At 45.7% G+C, this 12,921-nt stretch overlaps 1 protein-coding gene across 1 annotated transcript in view; it reads left to right on the plus strand.

Annotated features, from left to right (window-relative positions):
• The window catches only part of LOC122564622 (endophilin-B2-like), a 92,506-nt gene that overhangs the window by 28,878 nt on the left and 50,707 nt on the right, over positions 1 to 12,921 (plus strand). The gene's annotated exons all lie outside the window — the stretch shown is intronic.

A 12,921-nucleotide genomic window follows, 5' to 3' on the forward strand; every position in this document is an offset into this window, starting at 1 on the left:
AGCGAATCCCACCCACCCCCCCCCCCGAATAAAAACAGCTTTCCTCACGTCCCCTCTGCCATTGCCCTGAGACTCTAACCCTGGCGTTTTGAACTCTCTGCCGAGGGAAACCGGTTCCTCCTGCCTCCTCTATCTCTACCCCTCACCATTTTGTAAACCACAATCAGCCTTCCCTGCTCCAAGGAAAACAGCCCCAACCTCCTGAAATCTCTCCTCGTGGTTACAATTCTCCAGCCGTGGCAATATTCTCGTGAATCTTCTGTACACTCCCTCCAGAGCGATTCCATCCTTCCTGTAACGTGGTGACCAGAACTGCACACAATACTCCTATGGTGGTCTGCCCAGTGACTGATACACCTTCATCATTCTATCCCTACGTTTATACTCTATACCTCTGCCATTGGGGGAGAACAGTCCATCTGCCTTCTTTCTAACCTTACCTACCTTAACTCTATCTTTAGGGATCTTTCAGTTCATCTACCCCTCTGTGTGTTCCCATTTATTGTGTATTCTGTTTTGACCACCCTATGGCGATGGTCTAGTGGTATTGCTGCTGGATTGTTATTATCCGATCCAGATAATATTGTGGGGGCCCAGGTTCGCATCCTGCTATGTCAGATGGTGCAATCTGAATTTCATAAATGTCAGGAATTAAGAGTCCATGAATCCATTGTCAATTGTTGGGAAAACCCATCTGGTTCACTAATGCCCTTTAGGGAAGGAAATCTGCCATCCTTACCTGGTCTGGCCTACATGTGACTCCAGACCCACAGCAATGGGGTTGACTCTTAATTGCCTTCTGGGCAATGGACAATAAATGCTGCCTGGCCAGTGACTCCCTCATCCCATGAGGGAATAAGGGAAAAATAAATGCATTACCCCACTATTAGAGTTGACCTCCATCTGTCACTTTGCCCACTCCACCAACCCATCTGTACCATTTTGGAGCTCTGAGCTTTCCTCTGCACTATCCACCACCCGGCCAGGGTTTGTGTTGGACATGGGGGGGGGGGGCTGCAGAGTTCTTCCTCAGTAGAAGCAGCTGACCAACATTCTGTCCCACTCCTAGCACCTGTCATAGGCAATTGGATTGAGAATTGACCTAGAACGCACACACGCCCACACCACCTGCTTCTGCCAGAGATTGCTGGAGAGCAACTCAAAACCAGGCAGGGCCAACACTCACCGTGTCTCATAGGGTCCTACAGCACGGAAACAGACCCTTCAGCCCCACCAGGCCATGCCAACCCTAATCCCAAACTAAGCTAGTCCTACCTGCCTGCTCCTGGCCCAAATCCCTCCAAACCTTTCCCCTTCAGAGAGTAGGAGGGGCGTGGAACGCACTGCCTGCAACAGTAGTAGACTTACCAACTTTAAGGGCATTGAAATAGTCATTGGATAGACATATGGGAGAAAATGGAATAGTTTCGGATTGATGGGCTTCAGATTGGTTTCACAGGTCGGTACAACATCGAGGGCCGAAGGGCCTGTACTACACTCTAATGTTCTATGTTCTATTCGTGTACTTATCCAAATGTCTTTTAAATGTTGTAATTGTACTGCACCCATCACTTCATGACCCTCTCCAGAATAGCTGCAGGGATGTGGAAATGTTTAAAAAATAATATCTGAAATAAAAATGATCATTGCACATTCCTTCCAACCCTTCACCCTCCTCTGGGTTCTGCCACAGATCTGTACAGTGGCCAGTTCTGTTTAAGTATTTCATCAGGCAGCGCTTGAACGAGGATCAGAGCAAAAGGGGGAAGACAAATCTTTGAAAATACTTGATAAAAATCCTATTTAAATATGTACAAAGAGCCCTTTGTGTAAATACAGACACAGCCCACAGCTGAGTGAGGAACATGAAGGTACATTTCTGACCCCCTCCTTTCATGCGGAACTCAGCACCTCTATAGTTTAAAACCATTGGGATTTAAATCTCTGGAGTGATCCAACATCTTGTCTACCAGTGAAACAACTCCTCAAACCTTTACCAAAGGGCTCAAGCTTGATGTGTTTCTTGTATCGCGTCACCTTGACATTTAATTAAGGATTGCTAACCCAGAGAGAATTCAGTTAATCTGCATGACATGACTGGGAGCATGTGAAAGGAAAACAAGTCTTAGGGTTTTTTAAAATTAAAAATGTTTTATTTTCCTTGTCATTTTCATTGAATGGGCCTATTTATCCGCTGTAAAAGACATGGGAATTGGAAATAAAGATCATTTGACGCTTTGGTCAATGATTGAATGATGGAAGAAGGGTGTTCTCTTTCTGATTGGCTGTGGGGCAACCAATGGCAGGAGTTTGGGGCTGGGGCCACTGGGGAGGAATCCTCTGGGTATGCACCCAATCCAGGGTTGGTAACTGTAAGGTCCGTGCACTGCCCTGTTTTTGGTGCCTCAAACTTAAGAATCACACAACACCAGGTTATAGTCCTACAGGTCTATTTGGAAGCACTAGCTTTCGGAGCGCTGCTTCTCCCTCAGGTGGTTGAGACATTTTTGGTGTCTCAGACACTGAGTTCTCCAATTTCACGCAACCTTCCCACCCACCCCCCAGCTCCCTTTCCAACTCCTCCCTTCCATTCCTCCCACCGAACTGTACTTCCAGTCACCAACCAAATTCTCCCATCATTACCTCACCATTCCGACCCTCTCCTCCCTCAAAACCCTCAGCCCCCTTTATGTGCAGCTGTCCCCACACCCACCCCCAGCTCTGAAGAAGGGTTACACCCGAAATATTGACTTCTCCACCTCCTGATGCTGCCTGGCTTGCTATGTTCTCCCAGCCTCCTGCCTGTCTACTTTCGATTTCAGCATCTGCAGTTTTTTTTTTGTCTTAGACCATCCACATGTCCATATGTTTTAACAGATTAAGGTGAAGTAACAGCCTAGTGGTATTATCAATAGACTATTCCTCCAGAGACCTGCAGGTGATATTCTGGGGATTCAGGTTCAAATCCCTGCCATGGAAAGGATGGAATTTGAAATCAATTTTTTTAAAAATCAGGAATTTGGTGTTGGTGATGATATTGTCGGAGAAACCCCATCTGGGTCACTAATGCCCTTTATGGAAGGAAACTGCCGTTCTTACCTGATGTAGCCTACACGTGACTCCAGACCCACAGCAATGGGGTTGACTCTTACCTCCCCTCTACAATGGCGACTTGGTTGTGTCAGTCACAAGGAAGTCACAAAAGAGAAACCTGCAACAGTTCAGGAAGGCAGCTCACCCCCACCTTCTCAAGGGGTAACTAGGGACGGGCAATAAACGCTGGACCCAGCCAGCAATGCCCACATCCCACAAGTGAGTGAAAAGTAATTAAAGTATTGCTCTGTAATGTTTTTTTTTGCTTTTGAAGCTGTTAATTGGTTTGGTCCCTCTGTGCTGATACAGCAGTTAGAGGGGTGAGGGGGGGAAGGGTGGGGAATGGGGGGGGAGAGAGAGACAGAGGGGGAGGGGGAGAGAGAGAGTGCGAAAGAGACCAAGATCGAGATACAGATCACAGCACCTGGAGCTTCTCCTGTCTCTGGGTCCCTTAACACTCCCACAACCCACCTCCGCAAATCAATCCCACGGCCCCCTAATATTATTGTCCAGGGCAGACCCCCTCAAAACATTTCAAGAAAGTAGCCCAGAACCTAATTTTGCTGGTTGTTTAAGCAGGTTTAAAGTGGATATGCCAGGAGAGATGCAGCAGGTCAAACCACTTGGTTTTAAACAGAATAGAATTTATTTGCAGGATTACTGAATGAAAAGAGAACAGAATGCTGAATAACTTAACCTATCCAAAAACCCAGTTGAATATCCACACTTAATGATGCTGTTCCTAGTTTGGAGGAACCGCGATTATCCAAATGTTACGGGTGGGGAATATTTTGTTCGGTTAATTGAATGCTGGATAACACAGTTAGCCAAGCGTCCAGACCTTGTGATCTTGTTCGGTTAATCAAATGTCAGGTAATTGAGGTTCCTCTGCACTTGCAACAATCCCCATAAACACCCCTCGGCACAAAATGTAAAACCAAGCCTGGAGTCTTACAGGAGAGAGATGTCAGAGAGAGAGGACCAGCCTGGCCCTGCTCCTTTGGGTTCAGCAGCTTCACCACTGCCTGACTGCTGTCAGTGAATAGCCAGACCAAGCCAAACCAGAGAAATGCTGAGCTGGGAGAACTGACCACTCCCCTTTTATTGTACAAGGGTTTTTTTCTCTCTTTTTAACTTGAAAGCCTGTTGCCTGTGGCAGTATCTGTTTGCTATAATCAACCTAGCCCTAAAGAAGCTTCAGAGTCTGTGTCTTTTACAACCCCTCTCGGGGGAAAAAAAGCCAAGGACGACATAAACTTGTTAAAGCAACAACATCATCACACTTATCACTCCTGTGCACTCCCCCATCACACCCGCATCCTTATCATGCCCCAATCATAGGAGCAGGAGTAAACCATTCGGCCCTTCGAGTCTACCCTACCATTCCATATGATCATGGCCGACTCTCTATCTCAATGGTGTATTCCCACTTTGTTCTCACAGCTCTTGATTCCTGAATGAATCTATGTCTTCGTTGAAAGAGATCTCATCAAAAGCTCAGGTACCAGCCCCTGTTCCCTCTAAACTGTGTGCCTGCCCACATGCAGCCTGTCCAAGGTCCAGTAGATAGTGATTACCACTGACTGCCCCTTCAGGGAATCACTGCTATATGCAAGTCTCAGAGGCTGAGACATCCTGAAAGAAGATTACAGGGAGCACTGGTTACAGCACGATTTTATCAGACAATTACACACAATTTGGTTGTTCATATTATACAGCTAGCACCATTGCTTTGAACTTGACCCCCTGCAATATCTGGACAGCAACATCAATGAAAATAATTGAACTGTAAAAGCACCACAAAGAGGAATCCCATGTGCAAACAAGAATATCTTGAACTAACGCTGATGGAGTCAGTTGTCACAGGACTCCAGATTTCACTTCCAATTTTAAAAATGGACAAACCTTCCAATAAATCAGCACAAACACCTTCACTTGTCATAATCAGCTATTTCTGTCCACGACAAGTGGGTTTTGATAATTGAGAAAAAACACTTTGCAACCGAGTGATATGAATTTTCTTATTTTAAATTGAATTTCAATGTGCTTTAAAATGCAAAGCACTTCTCTCCCTCTCGGTCTCGGTCCCTCTTCCTCTCTCTCGCTCTGTTTCTCTCTCTGCCTCTCGCTGAAATTCCACCCTCTTGTCCATCCCGGATTGTAATCTCTCTGCTATTGGTGGCCATGTAGGTTCCCTACAGGGTGATGAAATAGGCACTTGGCACACTTACCTTGATTGGTTGGTGCATTGAATTGGCTGTACAGGACATTGGTTAGGCCACTTTTGGAATATTGAGTGCAGTTCTAATCTCCTTCCTATCGGAAGGATGTTGTGAAACTTGAAAGGGTTCAGAAAAGGTTTACAAGGATGTTGGCAGGGTCGTGATTTGGACGCGGTGTTGCTGGTGTTGGACTGGGGTGTACAAAGTTAACAATCACACAACACCAGGTTATAGTCCAACAGCATTTGGAAGCACTAATTTTTGAAGCGCTGCTCCTTCATCAGGTGGTTATATTTTGAAAAAGACCTGGATTGTTTGTTAAGTCTCTCATCTTTTAGAATGAACATGTTGGTTTCAGTTCTTTCATATCGCAGAACTTTTTAAAAGTTACATTCTGAAGTGAACTTTAACAATTGGTGTCACGTCGACCCACGTAATGCATTGAAGGTATGAGGTGTCCTGTGTGAGGCTGTCTGGCTAGGGTTGAAGGGTTTGAGCTATAGGGAGAGGCTGAATAGGCTGGGGCTGTTTTCCCTGGAACATCGAATGCTGAGGGGTGACCTTATAGAGGTTTATAAAATCATGAAGGGCATGGATAGGATAAATAGACAAAGTATTTTCCCTGGGATCGGGGAGTCCAGAACTAGAGGACATAGGTTTAGGGTGAGAGGGAAAGATATAAAAGGGATCCAAGGCACAACGTTTTCACACAGAGGGTGGTACGTGTATGGAATGAGCTGCCAGAGGAAGTGGTGGAGGCTGGTACAATTACAGCACTTAAAAGGCATCTGATGGGTATATGAATGGGAAGGGTTTAGAGGGATATGGGCCAAGTGCTGGCAATTGGGACTAGATTAACTTAGGATATCTGGTCAGCGTGGACGAGTTGGGCCGAAGGGTCTAATGACTTTATAAGTTTCCATCTGTCCCTGTGAGAAACGAAGCTCACTCACTTCAATAATTTCAGTCCGAGACAAGATCTGAATCAGTAGTATAGTTTATTACGCTCTTGCAAGAGGGGTGTTGTGTCCACTGTCCACAAGGCAGGCACACACACTGAATTTAACCAGTACACAATATTTATGTAATTCGTTTCTCTTCCCTCCTCCCCTGTTTACATCTGTTTCTAATCTAAACCTGGCTGTTTATCTCTGAACTCATCCGGCCTTGTCCATGACAAAATGTTTATCTCTGGCCTCACAAGGCTGTTTGACCACCTCCCTCTTATTATTATTTATCCTTCTTCACTGCCATCTGTTTCCATGCTTGCCAAAGCAATATTTCTTTTTATTCTTTATTTACACAGAATCTTATGACCGCTTGATGGTGGTCATTTTTTTTGTTTTTGCTGAAGCAGGAAACAGATGCTTGTAACTGTTAGTACAGGCATATCTAGCTTAACCTACCCTCCCCCCCCTCCCTCACAGCACCTTATCTATTTGTCTGTAACATCTATCCTTGTTTGCAGGCACATTTCATTCTTGTATGCACATTTTAGCTAACACAAAAACAATTATATATTTATTCACATAGTTTTTATTCTTGTTAACTCAGCTCTTGGCTGAAACAATTATACACTGGTGTGAGTTCATTTACCTTGCATAAGCAATTATGATTGCAGAAGTAACACTGCTTTGCCTATATCCCACAGTCCCTGTTCCCTTGAAGAAGTATCTTCAAACTGACCAAGTCTTTGGCCTAATATTGAATGCCTGTGTGTCTGTGTGCCCCCCAGTTCTGCGGTAGCTTTATGTTTTTCTCTCTCTCTGTCACTCAGTAATTGGCTCTAGGCACCTCGGAATGGTTGCTATGCTGGACATTGATGTTGTCAGAGAGGCTGATATTTGACGTTAGGAATTAACGGCAGCAGTCGGGCTGTGGGGAGGGGTGTGTACCCTGGCTGCAGATTGTGTTGTGGGGGGCGGGGGAGGTGCAGCCATAATGTTACCGGGTTCATCATCCCAAACTCCAGGCCAGTGCCCTGGGGGAATGGCGTTCAAATCCCACTACAGCAGTTGGTGCAGTTTGAATGCTATAAAGGTTTGGAATTTAAAAGTTGTAGTCTCATGGAGACCATCATTGATTGTTGGGAAAACCCATCTGGCTCACCCTTTGGGAGAGAGCAAAGCTCACTGCTGTCCTTCCCCAGCCTGGCCTTTATGTGACTCCAGACCCTCACAAATCTGGTTGATTCTTAATTACCCTTAATTAAGGATGAACCTGGCCTAACCAGTGACACCCTCACCCTGTGAACAAGTAACAAACACATAGGGAGCAGGTTTGACTGAATCCCTGAACACACCAGGCTCCGGGATGTCCCTGGGCATTTGGGCTAATCCTACAATTGGGGACTAGATCTTCTGCCTTTGCCGATGGCTCCAATATGTTTCCAGCTCTCTTTAAGCCTTCTAGAACAGGCAGAGCGAGATTGGAGCAGGGCTCTTTCCCTCTTACTGCCCTTCCCCCACTCCCTGTAAACGACCTCTCCCTGGTTAGAGGGGTTGTATGGAGTTTGCCTCGTGGGGTTCTGTCAAAACATAGACCACTCAAAAGCTGAATGAGATTAACAGCCCACGATCCTGCAGCACCCGCTCGCTCTGAACCGATACCTTGTGACAGAGAACGGCAGGAGGCCAGCCTGGCTCTGTTGGGGTTTAGGTTAAAGATTTCATCCGGAGTCCTATTTTAAGCTGAAGACTTGTGATGCATTCAACACAGAAGTGCTCTCTCTCTCTCTCTCGCACACTGCTGTATCCACTTATTCTCTCTGTCAGCCTCTTATCCTCCATTTCTGCCTCCACTTTCTCTCTGGTGCTTTATCTCTCTCTTTGTCCCTATCCATCAGCATTCAGGGTTTCAATGTTTAAACCATTGTCCTGCACAGGGCAGCTAATGTCCCCATACGGCTGCTGTCTTGTTAGTGGGGGTTTAATCTGAGGGTCACCACGCCTCAGACAAGGGGAGAGGTTTCGAAGGAGAGTTCTTCATGATGACTTCGGCTGCTGTGGGCATTGCACTAACCGTTCCTCTCGTAGCAGAATATGCATCATGTTTCAGATACACAGCTAGCTCATCCACTTTTAATCCTGTGTTTGATCTTCAATACCTTCTCTAATCTGGGATCCACTCGTCACCCTTCCCCCATCTGGGATATGCTTTGAGCCTTTTCCCCCAATTTGGAGTCCACTTAAGGATCCACTCAGCACCTTTCCCCCATCTGGAATCGCTTAGGGATCCACTCAGCACCTTTCCCCCATCTGGAATCGCTTAGTGATCCACTCAGCACCTTTCCCCCATCTGGAATCACTTAGGGATCCACTCAGCGCCCTTCCCCCATCTGGAATCGCTTAGGGATCCACTCAGCGCCCTTCCCCCATCTGGAATCACTTAGGGATCCACTCAGCGCCCTTCCCCCATCTGGAATCGCTTAGGGATCCACTCAGCGCCCTTCCCCCATCTGGAATCACTTAGGGATCCACTCAGCGCCCTTCCCCCATCTGGAATCGCTTAGGGATCCACTCAGCGCCCCCTGCCCCCATCTGGAATTGCTTAGGGATCCACTCAGCACCCTTCCCCCATCTGGTATCGCTTAGGGATCCACTCAGCACCCTTCCCCCGCCCCCATCTGGAATTGCTTAGGGATTCACTCTGCGCCTTCCCCCTCTGGAATCACTTAGGGATCTATTCCGTGCCCTTCCCATCTGGAATTGCTTCGGGATCCACGCAGTGCTCTTCTCCCAATGTGGGGTCCACTCAGGGATGCCCTCAGCGCCCTTCCCCGACCCCTGATCCCATCAGTGTCCTTCCTCCATCTGGGATGCCCCTCCCCCCACCCCACCAGGAGTGATCAAGACCGATTTGATCCACCTGCCCTGTTGTCTACTGCTAGAGAGGATGTTCTTGGGCCTACCACCACCCCAGGCCTCACTCCCAGGGAAACACCAGCAAAACTGGTGAGTGAGTCTACATTGTCCTGTGTATTTCAAAATGGAGCTCCAATATGACCAGTGTGTTCATTTCATTTCTCATTGGGTTGGGGGCAGGGTGTTTAAAAACAATATTATTCTGTCTGGTATGTCCCAGAAATTATAAATCCTGGTCCCTGTAAATCGACAGACCTCCCCATAGCTTTTACAACAGTGTCATCTTTACAACGAGTTATTAAAATTTTTTAATCTGTAAATATTGTAAAACATTTTAAAAATGGTACTTTCTTGTATTAAAAGGTGAATTTGGCTTCCTTTTGTAACTGCACAAGCCCTACTTTGTCAATCTACAAATGGGCTTTTCTGCAAATGGCAATTAATGTTCCTATAAATTGTGAATGTTAAATCTGACTTTTTTTTTCTTCAAATGTACTGGGGGAGGAAGTGTGTAAGTTTTAAAAAAATTCTTAAAATTTTTAAAATTGTAGAGAGCATGAGCCCAGCATGTCTAAGCACTTAAGAAATGCTTAAGAATTTTTAATTTTATTTCTTTATTTTTCTACCTCTGTAGCTAAGATTTTATACCATGCTACCTTTGTACCTGAGAAAATGGTGCCAGGAATGGTGACATTGTACATTTTTCACTGTCCTGTATGTCTATACAGGAGTATACATGGCAATAAAATCTAATTCTATTTCTCAAATTCACTCATGGGACATGGGCATCACTGACTGGTCAGTGTTTATTGCCCATCCTTAGTTGCCCCTTGAGAAAGTTGGGGGGTGAGCTGACTTGAATCGCTGCAGTCCGTGTGCTGTGGGTTGACCCACAATGCCTTTAGGGAGGGAATTCCAGGATTTTGACCCAGTGACACTGAAAGAACGGTGATATATTTCCAAGTCAGGATGGTGAGTGGCTTGAATGGGAATTTGTAGGGATGGTGTTCCCAAATATCTGCTGCCCTTGTCCTTCTAGATGGAAGTGGTCCTGGGTTTGGAAGGTGCTGTCTGAGGATCTTTGGTGAATTTCTGCAGTTCATCTTGTAGATGGTACACAGTGCTGCTACTGAGTGTCGGTGGTGGAAGGAGTGGAAATGGTGTTAGGTCTCATTGTACACATTCTGTAACAGCGTGGCTCCAGAGAGACTTGTGTAGTCCTTGTCCATGGGTCAATAAAACCTAATGACTGTAACAGTCTGGGACAGTACAGAAAGAAGGCCATTCAGCCCAACTTGTCAGTGCCAACTTGTGACCAAAGAATTGAATTGAATTTATTGTCACATGTACCGAGGCACAGTGAAAAGCTTTGTTTTGTGAGCAATACAGGCAGATCACAGAGTTAAGTTGCATAGATAGTAAATAATAGGTAAACAGTGGCAAAAACAACGACACAGGTACAGGCGAATGTTAAGTGTTTGTTTTCAGTATTCTAACAACAGTAGGGTAGAAACTGTTTTGAAACCAGCTGGTGTGTGTGTTCAGGCTTCGGTACCTTCTCCCCGATGGTAGAGGTTGTAGAAAAACATTGCCAGGGTGGGATGGGTCTTTGAGAATGCTGGCGGCCTTTCCTTGACACCGGGTACTGAGTGTCGGTGGTGGAAGGAGTGGAAATGGTGTTAGGTCTCATTGTACACATTCTGTAACAGCGTGGCTCCAGAGAGACTTGTGTAGTCCTTGTCCATGGGTCAATAAAACCTAATGACTGTAACAGTCTGGGACAGTACAGAAAGAAGGCCATTCAGCCCAACTTGTCAGTGCCAACTTGTGACCAAAGAATTCAATTGAATTTATTGTCACATGTACCGAGGCACAGTGAAAAGCTTTGTTTTGTGAGCAATACAGGCAGATCACAGAGTTAAGTTGCATAGATAGTAAATAATAGGTAAACAGCGGCAAAAACAACGACACAGGTACAGGCAAATGTTAAGTGTTTGTTTTCAGTATTCTAACAACAGTAGGGTAGAAACTGTTTTGAAACCAGATGGTGGGTGTGTTCAGGCTTCGGTACCTTCTCCCCGATGGTAGAGGTTGTAGAAAAACATTGCAAGGGTGGGATGGATCTTGAGAATGCTGGGGGCCTTTCCTTGACAGCGGGCCTGGCAGATGGATTCTGTAGATGGGAGGTTGGCCTTTGTGATTGTCCAGGCCGAGTTCACCACTCTCTGTAACCGTCTCCGATCTTGAATGGTACAGTTGCCATACCAGGTAGGGAAACATCCAGACAGAATGCTCTCGATGACGCACCTATTTAACAGGTAAACACTGGAATGCTGATCTTGACATCTTGAGGGTCAGATTCCACAAGGGTTTGTAGTCACGTTACACAAAGCCCAGGTTAGCCCATACTTGGAACTCACTGTGGGCTGCTTGAGGCATCATGCATTAGGAACTGTATCTCTGGAGTGCAGTGTCAATTCACCAGAATGATATCTACACTCGAAAGGTTACGCTCAGAGGAGATTCCACCACCTGCTGCTGTAGGACTTTAGGAGGTTAAAGGATAATTCAATGAAAGATTTCAAAGCTTTGATTTTCAGGGAGAAATTAATTCTGTTGGTTGAGAATCTAGGATCAGGGTAGAGCCTAAATCGTGCAAAATGCTCCTTCACATGATTGTTTGGTACAGGTTTCAAAGTCTTTCTGTTTTTAATTTGAAATTTGTGATGGATAAAGTAGAATTATCCAAAGATTGGGTGGGAAATGGAGCCAGGTTGCTGACTTGCTTAGGTTTCATTGAATGCTAGCACAGGTTTGACAGGCCGAATGGCCTCCTTTGGGAAAACTGTCCTTTCTCTCAGGAAGAAACGAAGTCTTTCTTATTTGTTTATCGTAAACACATGGTGAGATCGTGATCATTTTGCAAGGGGACAGTGATGTTCAAACTCTCTGCTATATTGTACAGTGAATGTACGCACGCCAAGAGGCAATGGCCGAGTGATTACTATCGCTAGACTATTCATTCAGGAAACTCAGCAAATGCTCTGGGGACCTGAGTTTGAACCCTGCTATGGCAGAGGGTGGAATTGGAAATCAGTAATAATCTGGAATTAAGAATCTAATAATACAAAGATTTCCAGGTCAGCTGAATTGGCCATGCTAAATCGTCCATCGTGTTAGGTGCATTAGTCAGGGGTAAATGTAGAGGAATGGGTGGGTTACTCTTCAGAGGGTCGATGTGGACCTGTTGGGCCAAAGGGCCTGTTTCCATACCGTAGGGAATCTAATCGAATCGAATCGAATGACCATGAAACCATTGCCAATTGTTAGAAAAACCCATCTGGGTCACTAATGACCCTTAGGGAAAGGAAGCTACCATCCTTACCTGGTCTGGCCTACATGTGACTCCAGACCCACAGCAATGGGGTTGACTCTCCACTGCCCCCAGCCTACTAAGCCACTCAGTTGAAGGGCAATTAGGGACAGGCAATAAATGTTGGCCAGCCAGAGGTGTCTTCATCCCATGAATCAAGTAAAATTAATCAATTGTCAAATATTTATTGTCAATAGAGGGTTGATTAAAGGTTGAAGTGTCCATGAATTCATGGTATCTCTCTTTCCCTCTCTCCCCCACCTCCATCTCTTTCTCTCTATTTCATTCTCTCACCCTTTCTGTCCTGTGTTCCTCTGTCTCTGGCCCTCTCTCTCCCCCACTCTGCTCCCCCACTTTCTCCTCCTGCTCT

Source organism: Chiloscyllium plagiosum, chromosome 30 (genome assembly GCF_004010195.1).
Source record: "Chiloscyllium plagiosum isolate BGI_BamShark_2017 chromosome 30, ASM401019v2, whole genome shotgun sequence".
In the NCBI taxonomy this organism is placed as follows: Eukaryota; Metazoa; Chordata; class Chondrichthyes; order Orectolobiformes; family Hemiscylliidae; genus Chiloscyllium; species Chiloscyllium plagiosum.